Genomic DNA, 23,044 nt, shown 5'->3' on the forward strand with positions numbered 1-23,044 from the left:
TTGTCTTCCTTAAAGTCCCCATATTGATTTGAAATCTGTGGAAAGTAAGCTCTTTATCAATTCTATCCCACAGTTCCTAATGCATTCCTGAAGAGATTGATGTTTCCAGAGTGTTCAGATCTGGACATATTGAAAAAAAAAAATCAACATTTCAGAAGCTAACATTGTTTGGCTTGAATATTTTTCATTTATTTTTTATTGTTTCTATCTATCATGCACAGCCATGTGTAATAGGCAATTACAAAAGATCCTTGATGAAATTGCATTATATTGTGTTATGCTTTGTGCTATATATGTGACACAAGACATTTATCTCCAAAAACTCAAATCAATTAAAATATGAGATGTGTGGAGGATAATAAGGCCTAGTCATACAACTATTTGACTTGTAAACTGTTGGACCTGATTTTTAAGGTAATATGAAACACAGGAGAATGTTTCTTTTATTTTTATTTTTCTAGTTCACAACCTTATAAAAAATCAATCACAAAAAACATGGCAGTGATGTTAATTACATTCACCTAGTTTAGTTTAGAACCAGCCAACTCACATAGCAGTTGTACAGCAATTTTCCCTGGTTTCCTTGAATTGGCACCCAATTAAATATATTCAATAGGTTTCTTCGTTGTTATATCAACCATTGCTGCCTGCATGATGTACCATGCTGAATTTTGTAACTAGACAGCATAAAGTCAAAGCAAAGAGAACGGAGGTCAAAACTAATTTCCTTAAGTAAATAACTCCATCCCTGGGATCAAAATGCCACCAAGAATGCCAGTATTTTCCTTGAAAATGTACATAGCTTTCCACATTATGCCAGTCATTTGAAAACTACAAATTCTACATAGAGTCTACAGTTCTAAGATTCAAGTAAGATAAGCATCAAATAACTCCAAGGAATATTTGACTATTTTGGAGATATTTTTACAAGTCTGATGGGACTGCTGCATTTCTATGATATCTTCCTGCCTTAGCAAGAGAGAAATCAGACACTGGCCCATTTGCTCTTTTTTTTTTTTTTTTGTAGATGACTCCCCCTGAACTTCCCTCCCCCAGTGGCTGTTTCCCAGAAATATCACAGGCTTTTACACACACAGCCCAAAAAAAAAAGAAAAAAAAAAGAAAAAAACAGCAACAAAAAAACCAAAACAAAACATAAAATACCTTTGCAATAAGCAAGAACTCCCTGAGAATATTTATTCACAAGTATTTAAGGTTTTGTTCATTTATTCCCATAAGGCTCTCAAATATTACTTATAGCATTCTCCCTAAGAAAACCTTTTCCTCACTGTCATTCTCTGGAGAGCCCTATCCTGTGACTAATGTGCCAAGAGTCTCAGAAGTCCTTTGCTTTCCAAAATCTTCTGTGCAATTCTCTTTTTCATTAAAACTGCAAGACATTCCTTCATCATCTCCTCACATAAGCAGAGTAACTTCAGAATTCAATCAACACCTGTAGTGAACTGCCACTGTTTCAGAGGACTGGGAAGCAATGAATAGTGTTCTAGTTTTTAAAAATTGTGCAAATAATCCACAGAATTATGGAATTAGGTGAAACATATAACACATGTCAATATTGACACATGAAAGAGAGCTTTACATGCGAGCCTAGTGAACAATGCTGATTAAGAGAAACAAAGTATCTGGCATATCATGATCAAGCAAGGTACAACCAGTAAAATAATTTCTGTAACTTTATATTTCTCAGGGCATGAAACACAACGTGAAAAAGAACCATGTGAGCTTCCAGACTGAAGCTTCCAAGAAACCTGTGAGATGATTGGTTTAATGAAAAAGTTAGTTTTCGTTAACCAAGAAAAAAGAAATTTCCTTACAAAACTACCAAGAGCATCACAAGCAGTGATTTAAAGCTCCTGACAATAGATTTTTACTATGGACCCAAAGCAGCCAATGACAACACGTCCATTTGGCACAGCCTCCCACCAGCCGAAGATGCCTATAGCAGTGATGCTGAAGACCTGCTTTTCTCAAAGGGCCAATTGTTTACCACTTTGAAGTGTCTGATTTCTTTTACTTCAAAGTATCTTTCAGAAAGCTGTCAGCAATGTACTGTGGAGATGGCTGAGAAAGGAGGAATGAGTTCCTGGTGCTGGAGCATTGCTTGCTGGACATGCTGTAAGGTGATGTGTTGGTGAGCATTGTCAGCCACTCTCCTGAATGGCAACATGAGGTGCAGGTCCCTAAGGGAGCTGTCAGCTCAGCCTGGAGGTGGGACAGAAACTGGGCATCCTGGGGGTGTGGAACATGCAACAGTGAGTCTCTCAAAGGAAAGGTTCAGAGGATCAAAACAGCCTGAAAATCTGGGAAGAGCTGCATGGCAAGTCGCTAGCCTGGCAGCGCTGCTGCTGAAAGGGCTGGCTTGAAATTCTGCAACCTGGCCAGCTCTCCTGCCAGGCCCAATTTCTACAAAGTGTTTTGATGTCATCTATGTAATCTTGAGAAATGTTTTAATATCATAGAGCCTTCATTTTCCAGAAAGAGATCACACAATGGAAATGGAAAGCTGCAAGTCCAGAAATGCAAATGGGGAGAAAAATTTAAATCTATGTTACACCAATTATAATTCTCTTCTCACAAAAGCACCCCAAGAAAGGGATGGAACTATCATTGTGGATAGCTCAGTGAGAGTTTCTCTCAACAAGTAAAGAAATCATAGAAGAAAAGCTAGGTTGTCCCAAGAGTAGGACAGAATATAATATCAAAGCATGCATATCTTTTCATACATCACTGATTTTGTTTCTTCAAACACTGTTCCAGTCATTTCATCTAAGAAAGGTTATTAAAAGACTGAAGGAGTTCCTAAAATAATCAAAGGTTTGAAAAGACATTCACATAGCCAGACATTAAGTATTTGAAATTATTTCCTATAAAAGGCAAAGGAAGCAAAGGGAGAAATAGTGCATGAGTTTCTTAAAGAAATTTGGATAACTTCTCTCTTCCAGGCCTGACCAAAACCGCTCATTAAATGAAATTAAACAGTGTAAATTCCGGTAAAATCTGGTAAGTGGCAGATGACAGAAAAGCAGCCTAAGCAAATACCACTAGAAGTTTTTTCTTATTATACCTCACCCTCTTCAGACTGAACCTTTTGGGGCTGCTATGGAAGGAATCATTTGGATCTGGGCCTCAAATCTAAAATTAAATCTAATCTCATATAAATAAATGAACCAGCAAGCAAAAATCACCAGCAACAACCACCAGATTTGGGAGTTAAAACTGTTTTTCAAAATCTCTCATGCTGCTACTTATTTGAATTATGCCATCCTTTTGTCATTACATGAGCTGTAATTTCCTAAAGTCTAATTCAAGGAACAATCCCTAAAAACTGGACAAGTAACAAAAATTGCATGGCTTCTTGAATGCAAGGTAAAATGGAAAAATTCACATGTAATCTTAAATATATATCCAAATCCAATAAGTTATAAAAATAGAAAAGCTGATAAGAAACTAAACTATTATTGGCCAGCTGGAGGAAGCCAAGATTGAATACTGACAGTCACTACTGCTGGAAATGATAGTAATAGCAGTCCTTTCAAACTTTCAGTCTAGAAATTTCCTATTTCACAATCTATAGATTATAGAGAAGGCTCCAACGGCCATTTAAATTGTATTTTCAGAAGAATTTAGCATGTACAAAAACAGTGAAATAAGTAATAAAATATGTAAAATACCTCTGTCGCAGGGGACAAAGCATGTCTTGAAAGCTGACCTTCCATTTATTTACTGGAATTATGGGATACTGCTTCTGAAAATTTCTTACAGTTTACTTCATTGAACACTTAAAACTTCAAATTTGAGATATTTTGTCCTTTCTCAGTTTTTTACTTACATTGATATCGGTGCCAAATCTACTACCATGACTACAGTCTGTACATCCAATGTTCTCTTTCATTAAAAATGTTAAAGCACACTATGACCTCTCTTCCAGTTATTGTGCTTACACACAATAAAAGCTGACAGTGGTTCAAAGGGGCATAGAGACAGAACAGTGATCCCTGACAGGCTGGGTAAGACAGTCTGCCCCTGGCTGGCATTCAGAGGGGGTTGTGGGCTGCTGCCCATGCCCTGTTCCCTGTATCCCAGCCTGTTGTTGGTACCTTTCCTCACAGCCAAACCTGCTTCTGTGACAAAGAGGATCAGGAAGGGAGACATTTTTCCCTCGTGGTTACGGGTACATCTGAGATGGAGGGGCTGAGCACCCTGGTATCAGGTGTGGCAGTACCCATACCTGACAGGATGCTCTTCACCTTACCAGCAACTTCCCAGTATGTACAGCTCACTGAAATGTCCTGTAGAGGACCAGCTGTTGTCACCAAAGAGATGAAATACCTGTAAAGTGAAAAATACTGAGTTTTATCTAAAAGGCACTAATTCAGGGGTGCGTGTGAGGGGGTGAAATTTACTTATGAACCTTGTAGTATGTGTGATTCTTACTTTTCTTAGACAACAATCCTCCTCTGAGAAGCACTAACTATGGAAAATACTCCTTAGCCAGTGTACTCGATCTACAAGTGAAAACAGATACAAATCCCAAATCATCCTACAGAACAAAGCAGTGACACTTCTTAACATTTTTTCTTTTTTCTAGTGGATGGTGCAGGGGACAGGGTTGCAAAAAGTAGGGAAAAAAACCATAGCCAACACTGGAAATAAATCCCACTTATAAGATGACCGCTGAAGAAGGCAGAATATTCAAGCAATAAAGCAGCTGCCAGTTCTATTTGTTACCCCCTTATGCTTACGCACAGATCTTGATAAAGGATTTGAGAAAATAGAACATTGAATAGCAGCACTGGTATGACTGAGGCAGCTACAATGTACAGGATGGTCTGTTGACCTTCTCCAGCTGCCACATGGCCACCCAGTCTCTCTATCACTCCCCCTTCTCGGTAGGACAGGGGGAAAATGAGATGGAAAAACCTGGTGGGTCAGGATAAAGGCAGGGAGATATCTTGCCAATTACTGTCATGGGCAAAACAGACTTATTTGAGGAAAATTAATTTAGTTAAACAATTAAAATAGATTTGGCCGGTGAGAATCAAAGCCCGCAGTTAAAACAGTAAGACTGGCCTGTCTGCTCGGATGCCGCAGACAGATCAAGAGTGGAATGCTGCCACAGGGTTAAGTGAAGCTCTTCACACATAAAAGCTCCTAACCTCATCCACCCCCACACATTAAACTGTTTGCTCTTAAACTGCTTGGCAGCTCCTGCCTTTAAAATGAAGAATCTCTGATTTTGTTTCTAAGTAATGAAGTAGTGACTGCTGCCGTCATGCTGTCAGTCTCTTTCCAGGGCCAGGAGTGCCCTGCCTGACACCATTCAATTAACTCATCATCAGAGGGTGCCATCAGAGCCCCACACAGGCACACACTTTATAAATGGCTCTCATGGATGCTCACTGCACTGCTGCAGAGGTAATAGGCAGCCCTCACGTACTGAGGGCTCACAAAGTTTTGTTCTTTTCTCTGTGCCTATAACAACATTCATTTTGTCCTCTCAGCTCCAGCAATTCCTCTTCAATCAAAACAAGTGACCATAAGAAAGCATATTAGAGCTTTACACAACAGGCAGGAGGCACACTCTTTGCTACTGCTTTGAGGAAAACCCTGGAAATGGTCCTGATAACATGAATAAAAATTATCTGAGTCCCTCTCTTACCACAAAGAGAATGATTGCCAACCACTTTGTTCATATGCAGCTTACACATAGATTTCTGAACAGTAATGAAATTTGATTTGCCCCACTGTGAGGATACAACTTAAGGTAATAAAACATTTGAATTTAGTAATGCATTCAGTATTTTTCTCACTTGCAACTGTGGAAAGGAAGAACGCTGTTCAGATTAGATTTTAGGACAATCAACCCTACCAAAGTTATTATTAGCAGCTGTTATCAAAATTATCTACTAGATAAAGATGGTTCAAAAACCACAGGGCCACAGTTATGGCTGACTCCAGAGATGTTTGTGTATCTATCTTCATTGCTCCACAAAAGGTATATGAGAGATGGTACCACTCAGGAACAATGCCTTGTGAGCATTTGTAGTTAAAAAATCATTCACTAAGAGAGCACTTCAAATCTAATTACAGAAAACATCTACATCCTGAATTTGGATAAATGTGAGTCTGCTTATCCTATTGAAAAGATAAGAGCTTCTCCTTCTTCCAAAGACAATACTCAGCCCTGTGTGACAGGAAATATGCTAATATTTAGAAAGATCCACCAATACCTAAGCAACACAGAAAGCAAGGAATTATATTGCTGAGATTTCTTGAACATATTATTAAAATTTTCTCACATAACTGGCCAACAAAACAATCCCTGCCATGGGCCTCCTCATTTTCTTTATGGTTCACACTCAAAAATACTTAAGTTCATCATCCCTTCCCTTTAGGAATATTTAGACAGAACAGAGAGGACCACAAAAATTGATCTAATCTCAAATCACCGTTTCCTATTTTGGTGATGCTTATCCTTGACTCTGCAATGCTATATTCACCGCTTTCCTCTAATGATATTCTTTACATTTACCTAAATATCAGTACATTACAACTGCTTGCCGTTTATTAGAGCACTACAAATCCTAATTTAAGGAGTGAGAGCTTTCCTTACCGACCTTATATGAAACTTTCCTTACTGATCTTACATATACAGGCTGTTCCTATTTGGATTATACAGGAAGGGAAGGCAAAGAAGAGAAAGGAGGCTCATGCAGTAGGATTGCACAGCTCATGGGAACCAGACCTCGCAACTAATCTCTCAGCTGATAAAGCAAATTTGCACAATTGCCCTTGAAGGGAATACTCAGTGATTTGGGTCCAAATCTTCCTGAACTGTTCCCAGAAGGTTTAACAGTCACAGAAGAAAGCTCTGAAGTCACTGTCTCCCCTCTTGCTTGTCCTCTTTATTTCTCAAGGCAAGATACAAACAATGTTGAAAACTACATTCCCAAAGGGCATCATCAGTTTTGCAAAAGCCTCTAGCCTGCTGGAACGATTTGGCCAGAAAACTCCCACAAGAATAATCCCTTAAAGTCTTTTCCCAAATGAATTATGCTCTACAAGAAAGTTAAAATCTACAGTCTCCTGGGCATTCAGCTGAGACTCACTGACTAGTGCCAGTCTTCTGGAGGCCTGCAGGAGCCATGGCAAACAGGTGGGGATGTGGAGAAGGGTTTCAGTAACTCACCCCAGCAAAGCCTTAACATGTATCCCTTTCTCAGACTGAAGTGCAAAGTTATCACAGACAGAAATTAGAATGTTACATTAAAACCCAGACCCACCCCTCCCACCTCCCCACCTTTTAGTAGCTTGGGAAATGAAATTGTTATTAACAATTTAATAAACAATAAATCAAGATCCCTCCCTGCCTTTATTTTCATAGGTATTACATCACTTAACCAGGTTGACTTCTGATACAATCACTTTCCACACACAGATGGCCCAAAAAAGTGGTACAATATTGATATATCTTTTATCCCTTCCTATTATATTAAAAAAGGGTTTCATTATTAAACTATCAGTCAGTAAATCCTGACTTTTTAATTTAAAAAGCTAGACTTTTAAAAATGTTAAAAATCCATGATTCTAAAAACTTTACGTCAGAGAATTTTCCCATCCAAATACAATAATTATTCACATAAGAATTATTCTGTTAATCTTTTCTATAATTTTACAGGGGAAAGGAAACAAACAAACCAACTATGGCCAGACAAAAGGTTTGTATTCCATGAAACAAAACCAGCAAGAATGCCCAAACTAACTCCAGACCTGTAATCTACTATTTGAGGACAACTGAAAACAATCTTCAGTGACAGATTTCAGGTGAGAGGAACTTTGCATTTGATACACAACTTTTCTGAATGGAATTCATACCAGAAAAAAAGACTCAATAAAACATATAACAGCAATACAAAATTACACTTTAGATGCACAACAATGCAAATTTGTCATTTCTACCTCAAAATCCATGAAAACTCTACTTGTTCCTTGCAGGAAGTGACTAACATGAAGGAACAAGGCAGAGAAATTAATGCAAATTAACACTGTCTGAAGTGCAGAAGGATTATTAAGCTCAGATGACACCAGCAGAAATTCACATGTTCAGTGAAAGGGGTACAAGTCTCCAGGCACAACAGGGAACCCATAGGCATTGCTCAGTTTTTAACATCAAGCATTTTAATTAGGAAGTGCTGTCTTTACCATAAATATATCGAAGAATTACACCAGAAACAATTTCCTCCTTAAAAATAAGCACATTTTAGTTATTAACACTCATCCTTTAAATTTAACTGCCTTAATTTGAATTTCATTTCTATAATCCAAGCGTTTTTTGTTTTGCATTCAAATTATCAAATACATAGAAAAAAAGATAGAGTTAATTACAGATGAAGTTATAATTTTAAGTCCAATTCCTTGTTGTTCCTTGTGGAATCTTCCAACATCTTGCATTTGAGAGCTACATTTGGATCTTCAGCTTCATATACTAAAATACATTAAGAGCAGCACAGAATATGTTTCTTTCTCTTTTCTATAGCCTAAATGAATGTAGATATATTAAAATACTAGCAAATCATTTAAGGAAGAGATCAATTTCTTTTTTACAGCCTCAAAGTACAAATGCACTTATAGCCCATTATAGCGCAAAAGATTTTTAAAAAATCTATATATACATAACAACCAATATCACAAGTTCAAATTCAATCCATAAATCACGTTTTTATCTTTGCATGATACTTTATTTTCTATTCTTTAAGTATTTTCTCAGTGACTGCAGATCATTGGAAAGAATGAACACCAATTCACAGCCTCCAGGCTCCAAATGAAAGAAAGTCTCCTGCTATTTCCCTAGATGGTTAATAAATTGTCCTATAGGTCTGCCAAGGTATAGGAAAATACATTAAAATGTGTATTGTGAAAAGTTCATAGCTGTGTAAAACTTATCCAGCACAACGGAGATGTGGGATTAAACTGCTCTGAAATTTAGGATGGAGACTCTTCCTCTATGAAAATTACTGAAGGATTATGATTGTCAGAAAGTTTTAAACCACTAAACTTGAGACATCAGAAAAGATTTAAGACGTTAGTTCTGGAAACAGCAACTTGTAGAAAGACTGAGCTGACAGGCACTGCTAAACATTCTTTGGAGGATCAGCAGCAACAGTGGGGCCAGAAGAACACTCCTGGAAAACCACGACCTTGGAGCTCCTCAGTGCTGCACTTCTAATGCCCAGCATCAGCTGGGATTGTGACCCACTTAAGGGATAATCCCCTTCCCCACATACACACACCACAATGCCTGGCAAGGGTATCTAATCCTCCAATGAATACAAATAAAAGCCTCTGAGATCACAATTGATTTTATATTAGACCAACAATTTGATGAAAATATGGATGCACGTCACTTTCTGAAATCTGTTCTAAAGTAACAACCCTGCAAATGGAATACTGTGATACCCTAGGTGATATGAAGGTGAGCAGACATGAACATGCCATTCCTTTGGTTTTTCTAGGCTCCAAAATTTTAGATGTACAGAGGTAGGATTGTCCTATCTTAACTTTAGTATGGTACAATTTCTCTTTAAATCATCTCATCTTTCCAGGAAAGACTTCATTGAAACGTATTATCTGATGCCATCTTCAGATCAATTCTAACATTTTAGGATTTGGATTACCCTCATAACTGTCCTTTGAGATGAGTTTGCCGCTATGGCAGATTTTATTTCAAAACAACTAGTTATAAAAATGCCAAAAAATATTTAACAAAATGCTGTTTAAGACTGAGTTAAAACTGAATCCATATGGAAAGTGACAAGTTCTAGTGGTTGAAATATGCCTGTACATTAAACAGCTTGCAGGAAAAATGTACCATATTTTCATTAAATATATGCTTTTATTAATATATACTTCTATTATGTTAGAAAAACAGTCTAATAAAAAAATCAAAAGTTTTTTAAAGGACGTATTTTATAAACTATTTAAGAAATACAAAATTTGTAATAGGGAAGAGGCTGTAATCCATATGTAAACAACCAACCCCAATGTAGTCATCATTTGAAATAAAGAAAAGGAAAAAGATATGGCAGTGCTCCCTCTACTAACAACACTTAGGTCCCAAGAAATTATTTCTCCTGCTTGTGGCTGGGAAATCAAGCACGCCTGAGGCAGCAGGCTGTGCTCTCTCCTTTCCTTGCTCCAGGGCCCGAGTGCTTGTGCACACATGCCATGACCTCCAGAAACGTGCTCCATTCCCCTGTAACCCAGGGCAGCACCACCTCCTGCTCCACATCAGCACAGGCACTGGGAGCACCACACAGGGATCTCCCTGCCCTGAGAACAGGGGGTCATCCCTGCCACAACAAGGCACTTTATAAAAGGGGACATGGGAAGAGGCTGTGAGTGCAGCCCTGGCAGCTTTCAGGACTCCAAGGAGTGTTTTGACAACAGCGTTTGGATTGAGGCTGATGCCTAGACAGGCTGATCTGGAGCAGAGCTAAATGGACAGAACAGGTATTTATTGAAAGGCCTCAAAGGGATGCCCCCTGGACAGCACAAGAGCCTGGCCAGGGCTACACCCAGGCAGAATCCAAGATGGATCCTGGTCACGAGTTTTTACACTTTTATAAGTTTTGATTCATCTACATATTAGCTACAATTGTCCCATTACAGGTCCAGGTCATGCAGTCTCATCCCCCGGGCTTGCCCCCTTCTCTTTGCATTGTTTATGCTTTTTGGGTAACAGTTGTCCTTGATTCTCTTCTGGGAAGGGATATGATTTTCACTAACAACCCTGTGAAGAGAACCTACTAACAGCTAATATGAATTTTCAGAGTTACATGCCAGGGAGCAGAGAATCTGAAAAATATTAAAGCTAAAGCCCAAGGCATCAAGGCTCCAGGCACCTTGGTGCAGGGGTACAACAGAACTTGCAGCAGCAGCCTGGCAACTGCAACAGGCAATTTCCTGTGTACAGCTTTACCATGGGGATTATTAGCTAGCTAATACAGCTTTGTAATTAAAAATACCTGTTTCCTGGGGAACTGGTATAATTATTCTTGGCCCTTTTCCCAAGTTTTGCTGCAGTTTATGTCTTAGTAGAAGGGAAGCGCTTTGTGTTTTTTCTTTTGTTGTTGCTGTCATTCTTTTTTTTTTTTTAACATTTTAAAAGTCACATCTCTGAATACTATTTACAATCTGAGATTGTTTTACAGTGCCACCTGCACATCTCCTGTATACAATATACTCATGCAGTCATCATATTGAGCTACACTTGTTTTCAGGACTCACACACGAATGGTCTGGTATGTCAGTGGGACCTGCAAGAGCACCTGAGGAAAGAAAACATTAGTGAGAGTATAATGACCATTACATGCAACATTAAAATAATTCCTGAGATTCCAAATCTTGGCCTTTTGTGCTGCACAGTTTTATGAAATTACAAATTTACATGGTTTTGAGTTTTCCTACACCCTCTATACAAAAATTCCTGGTGATATAACACAGTTTATTGCAATAGTGTTTGAGGCAAACGGGGCCTTGACCTTCTCCCCATCCAACAGGAGTGACACATGCTGCGTTCAGGAAAAAGTAGAGGTCAGGGGGATGCTTCAGTGCAGCACAGCTGAATCACCTGTGTTGGGTGAGCTGAACTATGGGAGCAGATTAGAAACTGAAAGGAGAATCAGGGAACCAAAACCAGCTCTGTAACCCTTCTCCTGCATCAAAGAGTGAAAATCTGTTCTTAGGCCTCTCACCGAAGAGAATTGGTAATCAAGTTACAAAGTTGCATATAGAATTTTCAGCCCAGAGTGCAGTGATGCAGAGGAATCCAATGCAGTAGGAGAAGCACACAATGATACAGTGTATTACCTTAAAATCTCTCCTACGATCCAGCTAATCATGCCAGACTACAGCTCATAATTTAAATTATTCATTAGGGAAGAATAAAAGTTTAATCAATAAAACCAGGGTCAAGTCACCCATACTAGAGAGTCAGGAAAAGAAGATGCCTTGAAACTCAGCTGTAAAATATTGTACATTTTGAAGGAAACCTTAATATCTCTCCTTGCTCCTATATTCATTAATAATAAGAACCCACCACCTCACCTGACCTTTGCCTTCACAGGTTTGAAAGACAGTTTATGAAAATCTTTAGCATTACTGCATTTCTTTACCACTACTTCAGTACTAACAGCACCTTCAAGAATCCTTAATGTTACAAAGACAGCTCTTGATCTTCCTCCAGAGCTATGTGTAAAACATCAGTTATAAGAAAGAAAGCTTCAAAGGAGAAAGAGATTCATAAAAGCGGTCACCACTGTTTACTTTTTTTGTCTTCTGTTTGATGCTTAAGTGCTACAGCACCAGATTGCAATGTGCATTGATACTCCATCTTTTCATAATTGGCAGGGCCATAGGCAAGTGTTAAAATATTCTGTGTAGCTGTGATTGTAGTGCTGATCGATCACTCTCCAAGGCTGCAGGAAAAGCTGGCAGTTAAAGTCACTGCATAGAGCAATCATAGCAGCACTGACAGGCTGCTGTCAAGCAGGCAGGGGCATTCTAGAGACAGATAGCAGAAATGCCAAATCTGAGACAAATGCTCTTGGAATATGTAATAAATCATATTAGCTGTCTGATGCTTCTCCTCAGTGTATTGATCGTGATTAAAATAAACTAATTAGAATCATAATCATGATGCAGTGATACAGGAAACAAAGAGGTGAGCTATGCAACATAATCATGAATTGTTTGTAGCAGTCAAGCCAGACCACTTTCTATCTTCTCCACTTATCAGCCAATTACAGCAAGCAGTACATTTTGTATCAGGCTATAGAAATGTCAAACAGAAGTCAGGATATATAGCCCTCCCCTCTTAACAACTGCACATAGGTGCTATATTAAGATCTCAATTTGGGCTGCACTTCCAGGGAAGCTACAGGAAGATTTGAAGGTGAAGTGTAGAAAGTGGATTCCACCTGTAGCCTTCCTGCAGGGCTACAGGGGACATGAACACAGTCCCAGCCTCCCTGCAACCCTTAGGCCAGGAGCCAGAGGTGAGGACAACCTATAGCCAGGCACAAGTACAGAGGAGGTACATGGGACTCCTCTGCAGCAGGAGGGGTCTGCAGGAAGGCAGTGCCTTGCAATGGGGGTTTTACTTCTGTGACTTGACCAGGCATATATCTATGGTCATTTTGAGATAGCCAGGATCAAACAGCACTGATGATGCAGTTGGATATGCAGGAGTTTGTTCTTTCTTGCATTAAAATTCTAATAATTCATGTCATACTATATTGAGGTGCGTTTGCCAATATTGTGACATTCTATATCCATCCAGCACAACCTGAAATATTTAACGCTTTTCCATGCCATGTCATGCAGAAGAAAATAGAGCAGCCATATTAAGTTACCAAGCACAGTTGACTAAGGAAATACCCTTATCCATACTAAGAACACTGTGACAAGTTTAAACAATCTCTCAGAACTCCTGGGAAAACTCCCAAAACCAGCTCTTTTGAATTTCTAACACCCAAATATTTTCAGTTCCCTGACATGGATATTCAAGATACACAAAATACAAGGATGTCCCAATGGCTGGTTTAAAAAGGATCAGACGAACAACTTGCATCAGTTGTCTTGCATGGAAGTAGATGCCATGCATCAGTCATGAGAATTTTTACATTTAACAGGGTCTGCATTTTGTTCTGAACCAATGACTCAATATTACATCTTCATCCTCTTTTCATGCCAATTTTACACTGACTTAACTCTATTAACATATCCTTTACCTTTAAATGGCTTATTTCAGATTCACATTAAAGTAGATGAGACAGAAGTCAGTACTTCCTGGGGTTGGCTCCTAATACATTGTTGATGCTGTCATCAACAGCTTAGAATAAATATTTTACTGCTTTATTTAACCTGACACTTCGTTTTATCTACTAAAGGTATAATATAAAAGACATTAGGATTAACATGCAGATTTGTAAAAACTAGAAGATCTACAGTAAATTTGCTAAATTGTGCAAAATGTATGTGCAGGGCAATGGTGGTATCGATGTTAAATCATTCATACAACTTCAGTTACGCAATTCTACACAGATTTCATGTATGCTAATTTCTCAGCAACTGTAATTGCCCGTTTTTTAAAAGGTCACAGAATTTCATCTCCCATCTCACTTAACGGAGCAACCAATGAAGACAATGTAATGTTGGAATTTTATCTGCTTGGCCAAAAAATTGTAGCTCATCTGCCTTCAGGAAGGAACATTCTATCTTCCATCCCTACTCAGCCATTCTGAAAAGGTGCTGATTAGTTAAGTGATTAATGTTAATAGTCACTTCTCTAGGCAGCTAAATTGGATCTAAGTGACTAAGTGAAGGCACTGCTATTTGAACTGATTTGGTCCAAATCTAACTACAAAGTAATTGACAAGAGTGGAAGGTAGCTGCAACTAAAAAACTGGTCTGCAGCAAAATTAAAACAGAGGTAGCAATTCCAGTGTCTTCACAATACATGCAGATAAAATTGAACCTTAAGGGTTCAGTTATGGGTCCTGAGACCACATAACACTGAGCAGGGGTGTGAGTAATCCTACCTAATCTGAAGCACAGAAAGAGCCTGACAACCCTAAAGGAAGGATGCCCTTCCTTTCTCTCCACTACTGATCACAGCCTCCCTGAAATAAAGCCAGCAAGGCTCACAGCTCCTCCTCATCCTCTTCTCTCTCCCCAGGCCCTTTCAGTGCAGCACGTTTAGGGTCCCCAGGCTGCAAGGCTGGATGTCTTTATGCGTGGGGAAACAAAGGGAAAACAAAGGAGTTTCCTATGTAAATATAATTTAGCCCCAAGAATAGTGGAACTGTTTCCATTCTTTATGTTTGTGGCCATTTGTAATCAGCTGACATAAGTAACTGTGTGACAAGGCTAATGAGATTGATTAACTCAGAGGAAAATGAGGCTACATGAGATACACATGGCTTTATCTATATTGCATTTTGTTCACTTAGTTACAAGATCAAAAAAGGAGATGTTTTCCACATCATAGGAAGAAGCACCATAGAAATGCTCTTCATGATTTTTATAATGGCATAACTAGACTTATATCACAAAAATCAGATTAGTGAAGATAACCTATTAAGATCAGGCAATTTATTTTTATAAAAACCTACACTTCAGCTTTCATCAGTTCTGCCACAAGGAAAGAAAGGTAGAATGAAAATAGGAAATTAGAAAATGAAATTAAATTTGTGTCTGCATATTCAGAATTTAAAAGGCACAGTTTTTACTGGCATGCTTTCCTGTTGCAATTCCAAATTTAGATCTTGTAACAGTTTCATAAGTGTCGAGGTCAATGAAACTCTACTGGTGTTTATCTACCAAACAGGTCAGCATGACCACAAATGCAGAACCACACAAATTTTTAAAATGGAAGTTAAACTTTGAACCTTTCAAGGTCAGGGGTTTTGGTTTGTTTGTTGTGTCCCATTCTCTCAAACCTACAAAGGCCAGCATTCAGCTACTTGACTTCCATTACCAGATCAATTTTCCAAAATATAACAGTAAACTTCCTCACAAGAGCAAAAATTTTCCAATCTGTTTTGGAACTAGACAAATCAAAATGCAAAAGGTATTTCCCTTTATACAATGAACATTAGTTTTGTTTTTCTTCAAGTAACATTATTATGTAGAAACAGAAAGCTGGAAAACTTGTTAATCTTCTTTCCTTCCTTCTCTTTGCTTCATATTGGCATAACCTTTTCCAGCAGTAGTGGGAATGCCAACGTTTTGTGTTTCTAATAAAAGAAAGAACCTTTTTCAGATTGTACACCAGCTGCTAAGCATTTCTACAAAGTTTCATTTGAGAATTAATGTGCTTTCTTAAACATTTTCTGCAGCTTTTTTTTTTTTTTTTTGCATGAGAGTTCTTTTAACACAACAAAACGACAGTTTTGAAGAGTCACTTGGAAGATCTCTACAAACTCTGCAAAGGCTTCTCCAGTTTCACACTGGACTAGAACTCCTCTTGAGGTGAAGAGGAAAAACACTCCTGTCAGTACTCAGCAATTTTGCATGCAGACTGAAACATTGGTCACTACAAGAAGAAGAATTATTATATATAAAACCCCAACCAAACCCTACCTCTCAAAATGTGTCCCTATCAATGGCTTAAAGACACAAGTCCCACACAAGTTAACCAGCTTTAAAAAGAGATCTGCAGATGGCTGGTTTGGGAATGCACAGGCAAACATCAGGTGTCAGAAGTCAGCGGGAAAGAGATACCTATGTACAGCTAAAATATTGATTTAATTTCTGACTTCTTTCTGGCCTTTATTTCCATTTGTGTAACTGTAAACCCAGTGTTTAATTTTCTGGTTTTTCTTTTGGGAGTGTGGGAAGCACTGATACTATAAACCAGTGAGCGATTAAATTTCCTTTCAACTCAATTATTTTATTTGCTCCTTTTTCCCCCCCTTGAAGCCTTCCCTTAGTCTTTCCTTCCTTAATATTTAATATTCTATTAATACAAAATTTCAAATAAGACAGTGATGTTTACCCTCACCAAATCTTCTGCCCTTATCATTTAGAAAATAGTAGCGTTAAAAACAAGTAGCACCCATCAGCACATGAGAAAACGACACCAGCTGGCAACAGCCAGCTCTCAAACAGCTCTGAAATGGCTGTTAAGAGTCTTCATTGCCAGCTACATATTCCAAATAAATGCAGATACTCCCAACCTCAAAATCACTATGAACTCTATCAGCTGGCTACAGAGAAATAGCACTTCAAAGACTGAAGTTGGAGGAGGAAGAGCAAGCACTAAAAAACGTAATGATGTAAACAGCAGAGAGGCACTACAAAAATTTCCCTTCAAGGATCCTAGTTGAGTATGTTTCAAAATACTTAGACTGAAAGCCTGTGGCATGTGCATGAGCTCTCAGATCACAGTTCCAATGGTATAAACAGCATCCAAATCCCACTGGATTTATTTAAACATCAGGATTTTTGATTGAAAAAAATATGTTACCATTGTGAGGAGACTGTACTTACAACTTACAGACATTTTACAACTGAATTATTACATAGTGACAATTTAACAAAAGAATTGTGGATTACGCATGAAGAAATTTTTCCCCTCCCTCTCAGAAATTATCAGAGTTTGTGCTGCGCCAGTTTGTGATGCAATCAGAGAAGCTGCACCACTAATCAGACAGTGAATGGGCAAAAATACCTCCCTACCTCTGAGTGAACTTACTGTCTTCCTACAAAAAATAACCACACAGGAAAATCTCAGATCTGTGCAACCACAACCACCAGAGTGGGACACTTTAAATTAGAGTGATTATTGCTTTATTTTCCAATGCAAAACAGGAATTAAAAGAATATTTATCAACAGGATGTACCAGAAACCATGTAAATATAGGTGGTAAAAAGAAATCTATATAGGGAAACACCCTTTTTTTTGCTCATTTGTGGTATAATTGCACAGTCAGAGTAATAATGGAACAGGACTGTTCTCAATAAAATATTAATATCTTTTCTGAAAAGTCCATTCACAGTTGAAACAAAATGCAGCACAGGGAGGAGCTGAAAAATACTCCTCACACAGCATATTTCTCTTTCATCCATGTCAGTTGGTAACTAATTTTGATTTTAAAACATTTTAATAACTTTTCAAACAGAAAAATAATTATGGAAGAGGATGTAATTTGTGTGTAAAGGATGAGTCAAGTATTTCATGTTCTTCAGCCAGTCTCCAACAAGGCTTCATAACAATGACAGTTTGCAAGTATAGATAATTACAGATGTAAATTTGTGCCAGCAATGATGCATATACATGATTTGTGGCATTTAGGTGTCACACACTTCCTGTATAAATGGCATAAATTGTGTTCAATAGTTACAGGTGCCAAATGATGAAAATGACAAGCAGAAAAGGGAATTTCAACTGATAGCTGAGCTCCTGTCTGGGAAGGAGTGGCACTTGTTGGCAGAAACACCTCATTTCAAAAACTTGCTCTGTGTAACAGCAAAATTAGATAACCAGTAAAACTACTTGGGTGTTAAGTAAACTTAATCAACTCAAGTGTCTAAACATTTATATCCAAATTTTCAATTTGGTGCACATATGAGATAGCTTCAAAGACAAAGCATTTCAGAGTGACCTGGATGTGCAGATTCCTGCAGACAGTCACAGCAACATCTAGCTTGATTTTTTAAAGACAGTATTTGTCTAAAAAAGGAAGAGAGCAGAGAGAGACAGAGCACCTACTCTGGCCCCTGGCTGGGAATGGCAAAGCCAGGTGACCAAGTTTCATTACTATTCCTTAGCAGTGGAGCATCCAGCTGCTCTTTGTGCCTCAAAATGTAAGCAGAAGGAAGGGAACATTAGTTTTACCAAGAGCATAGGTAATTATTTTAGTAAATAATTGTCTGAAGATAATCCTTAAAAAATAAAATTACTTTGAAATTTCATCAACACGAGCTTAACAAATTAGTCTGCCTTTTACAGACTAATTTATGTGTTCACATCATAAGTAACACTATTAAAAAGCATTTATGAAAAATTACGGTAGAACTAGTCCTGTGGTACTTCTGTTTGCTTTCTTTTCACCAGTTTCAGTTGAGTTTTTTAAGAAGTGTCATTCCCTTCCACCAGCAGATCAGGAATATACCACTTGTGTTAGCCCCCTGCCCTTCAGCCCATAAAACATGGCAATGTTAAAAAAATAAATTAGCAGCACAGCTTTGCTACATTACACTGATTATCTAAATATAATTTTAAAAACCTATGGTTTTTTTCTAGTGGTCTCAAAATGCATCATTCTGCACTTTTTGATAGTATAGAGAAATGTTAGCTTGCTACGAGTGAAAAGATCTGGCATTTTCACTCAGCTGTGCAAATGTTACCTGAACAACCAGAAGCATAAGGTCTGAAAAAAGTAACACATTATGAATACTATGTTGCAATATGTCCATAAATAATATACCATAACATGAGTTACTATGGTAACTATTTGGATTTGAGATCATTGGGTTGGGTTTTTTTTCTACTACGTACAAAAAAAACATTCACATATTCGTGGCATTATCAGGTAGGTTTGATTCCAAGCAGGTTACTATTTTAGGTATTGTTCCCTTCTCACAGATGACTCTGGGAGAAAGCATTTTTGACTCAGCAAGCTTTTCTTAGGTCACTTACTCCACAGTGTGTAAGCAAACAAGTAACATTTAGAAATAGAAAAAAAAAAAAAAAAAGGCAGATCCTTTACCTGGAAAATGCTCAAGTTGGGCAAGTTTTGTTGAATAAAACATTTCTTCAGGAATGTGTCTTGTTTTCATCCATGGTACATTCCCTCAAATTCTGTAAAATCATTACATGTGTGTGAGAATGCAATGCGAGGGGGTTCTTAATTGAGGGTGGTGCACAAGTGTTCAAACAGAAATCTGCAAGTGGGCAAAACACAAACAACATCATGTCACCTATTGCTTTAGCTAAAGAAAAATAAAGCAAAAAAAATTCTATTTTGTTTTAGTTTAATAAAAGAAAAGGCAGCAGTAAATGTTAAAAAAAAATGAACAACCCAAATTTTCTCATTATGCAATTATGGCTTTGTAATGGGCCATATAATTGAAATTTATTTTTAAAGATCAGACATAGGAAGGAAGAGAATCCACAACAAAGACTTTTAAGAATCATTACTATTCAAAAATTGCATTTTCAAGGTAATATTCAACTGTGTTTGAAAACTTCTCTTGGACAGAACAGTAATTCAGTGGGGTTTTGCTAACAAAGCGCCACAAAAACATTTCTGAAACTACTTGCAGAGGGCAAGAAATTACAGAATATTTTAAGGAAAGCAATAAAGAAATTGGTCAAAGCTAACAAACAGTACCTGCTCTATACTTGAATGCATTTGCATATAGCAGGTACACACATATATGTATGCATGTACACCTAAAATAAAATAGGATTGAAGACAGACAAACAACCCATATCACTCGGCAAATATTTTCTGACATTACTCTTAGACCATTTTATAAAAATCAATTTTTTTATACATAAAACCCCCTAAAATTAAAATTAACTCTTGTGAATACCATCAGCTTCATCTGCATGCTTTTAAGCTGAGTAAATAAAAATGTAAGTGACTGAACAAAAAAATATTATTATTAAAGTAGTATGGTTGGTTTAGAGCTCCTGTGTGGATTTAATCCTTATGATTTACTTTTTTTTTTTTTAATAAAGCAAATAGTTAAGCAGGGGCTAGATTTGTGCAAGGTCCATTGGTGATTTTTGCAGGGGTATTTTTTGGAAGGGTTTCTTTGGTTGGTTGGTTTTTTGGCAGTATATTTTTTTACAGCTGTGTTTCTCCCTCTTTTTAACAGCCCAGGAATACACAGGGCCAAAAGCCACAATCATTTAGTGCACTACTGACATATTTTTCAAGACAAAATTGAGCAGGACTTTTGCATATGAAAACAATAACTCACAACTCCACATTGTACAGCCTCTACAGGTGGTTTAGGGCGTGGGTGGGGTGTCCAAACACCCCTCAAGCTCGAGGCAGGAATTTGTATGCACAAGATTTAACATATTTCTCCACTGGATATTGATCAGTGAAACAGTCTGTATTCTGCCTTGTGCAGAATATACAGCCCTTTTTTCCACATTTTAATTGATCATTGGTATGCACAATAGAAGGCAGTTATCCCTAAGATTTTTTTAGGAGAATTATCAGAGTGTGATGCCTCATTTGCTGGATAATAAATGTTCCATCATGGTAATAACTGCAGGGAAGGGTATGTTTCTGAAACAGCTTTCCTAGTTGGAGAAATGGATTAGAGAGATTACCATTTCATCAAAGTGGCAGAACAGTTGAGAGGAAATATGGAAGGAAATTTTTGTATAATTTCTGTAGAGTTGTTATTTGTCAAACCCCACTGGCATCAATCATGATATATCTTTTCTCCTGATGCAATCACATCAAAAAAAATTCTCTTTAATATGCGTGTGTTGGAGCAAAAGAGACATATGATTCAAATTTCTTTGAATTGTACTATCCAGATAAGAAATGCACAGATGATCCATCCTATAATTTTAATTTCAGTTTATAGTCTTTCCCAACATTAAAGAAATTTCTTTACCTTGATCATATTTGCTATAGCAGATTTTTAAACTAATTGTACCATGATTTCCAGCAAGGTACTCAGTCCTGTGTATATATAAGGAGCACATCGATTCTCAGACATGAAATTCACATATAGAAAACTTGAGAGGTCTGACATTCTTGAAGAATAATGGTGATTAACATGCCTGGACTGCATTCAGCCAAGAACTATGTTAATGGATTTTGGAGAAGGCATTCCTATCGACCCATGCAACCCTGTAGTGAAGTCATTAAAGAACAAGAAATAACCAATAAAGGGATTTGCTGCATGAAAAAAAAAGTAGTTGCTGAATTAGAATAGGGGAGCTTAGAAGTCAGGTCATACAGGTTTTTTCAGAAGTGTCTTTTTTATTATATTCTGCTTTCCTTATCTCCCCTCACCCCAAGTTTCAAACAGAACACATTTTCTTTATAAAGTCATATCCAAAAAATACAACTAGTTGTAGTATGATTTCCATATGTTGTTCAAGTGAGATTTGAGAGGCATCCAGAAGCTTAAACTGGTGGAAATGCTGCCTAGTTCCAGAGGAGCTGTGTCTGCTAGAACAGAACATGTCTGTGGTTGGGATATAACATAAGTGTAGTGAAGATTAGTGTTTCAGAGGAGAATACTGAAAAGAAAAATGAAAATAAAGAAAAATCAAATAGTTTATCACTTAAAGTTTTGAAAGTCAGCATATGTATCAGCTTATCTGAATAATCACAGCTGTCATGCATTTTGGATTGGCCATGCAGAAAGCTACATGCATGCTCCTGAAAAGTAGACATCAGAGAAAAAAGATTGCAGTTCCTTTGAAATTTTCCTAATAATACAAAGGATCTTAAAAATTATAGCATAGAGGCATAATCTCTTTTAAATGGTGTTTGTCAGAATTTTTATGAGGTGTCCTAGGCCTTTAGCTCCTCGTTAAAAGGCTATAGCATGTTTGTATTTTGTTTAGCTATTTGCATAATGTAAAAATATGACCTAGCAATTAATGTATGTAGATTATATCCCAGTGACACTTCCTCGCCATGAATTCTGTGTTTCCCTGCAGATGTGTTTGTTATTGTGTCCATAATTAAGCAGTTTTTCTTACACACACCCTGGTATCTGGATGTCTCTGTAGACAGTGTTTAGACCTCTGCTTACACAGCATGCTCCATACTGTGGAGCAGCTGCAGTTTTCCAATTATCTCCATGACTTGAAACACAAACCTGGAAAAATATAAGCCAAAGTGACCAGGACATTGTGCTATTCCTGGGTAACACTGTGGGATACTGACTTTGCCACATGCTCAGCAGGATTCCAGTGGAGGGGTCACGTGCCATGCAGTATTATCATGCTTAAATATATTAAGGTTGAGGACTAAGCCTGATAGATGAACAGAATTCAATCCCATCTTCAATGCATGCATTGCCTGCAATGTCAGTTCTGCAGCAGGTACAAAATAGGGCTAGCCTGGAACGTGATCTGGTTTTGCCTGCTGATAAAGTCAATCATATGTTCAATCTGGTTAAATTAATATTTACACAAGCTTAGAGGGTTAACAACAAAATTCACACCACTGTACCTGATCTCCTCTCAGCATTAGCTGAGGATGAGATCAAATCCCACAAACTTTTAGGTCTCCTCTGTGCCATATGTACATGCCTTCTCACAAAGCACTCAGATAGGGTAAACTCATCAAAGGACATTAATTATTCTTTCCCCAAAAATGGGAAGTTTCATCGGGGTACATTTTTGGATAGCTTCGCAATACTGCAACTCAGTAACTCAAAAAATTTGCACTCAGTTAGTCCCTTTGATCTATGAGACAAGTGAAAAAAAAAAGGAGCTTTTACTCATTTTTTGAAAAATCAGCCTCAG

At 37.7% G+C, this 23,044-nt stretch overlaps 1 long non-coding RNA gene across 1 annotated transcript in view; it reads right to left on the reverse strand.

Moving 5' to 3' along the window:
* LOC119703925 overlaps positions 1–23,044 on the reverse strand; it is a 112,656-nt gene that overhangs the window by 55,792 nt on the left and 33,820 nt on the right. Inside the window, exon 8 of the long non-coding RNA XR_005257793.1 lies at positions 19,296–19,470. This is a non-coding gene — a long non-coding RNA (uncharacterized LOC119703925). The remainder of the gene's footprint in view (positions 1–19,295; positions 19,471–23,044) is intronic.

The sequence above is a fragment of the Motacilla alba genome, chromosome 8, assembly GCF_015832195.1.
Source record: "Motacilla alba alba isolate MOTALB_02 chromosome 8, Motacilla_alba_V1.0_pri, whole genome shotgun sequence".
NCBI classification, from domain to species: Eukaryota; Metazoa; Chordata; class Aves; order Passeriformes; family Motacillidae; genus Motacilla; species Motacilla alba.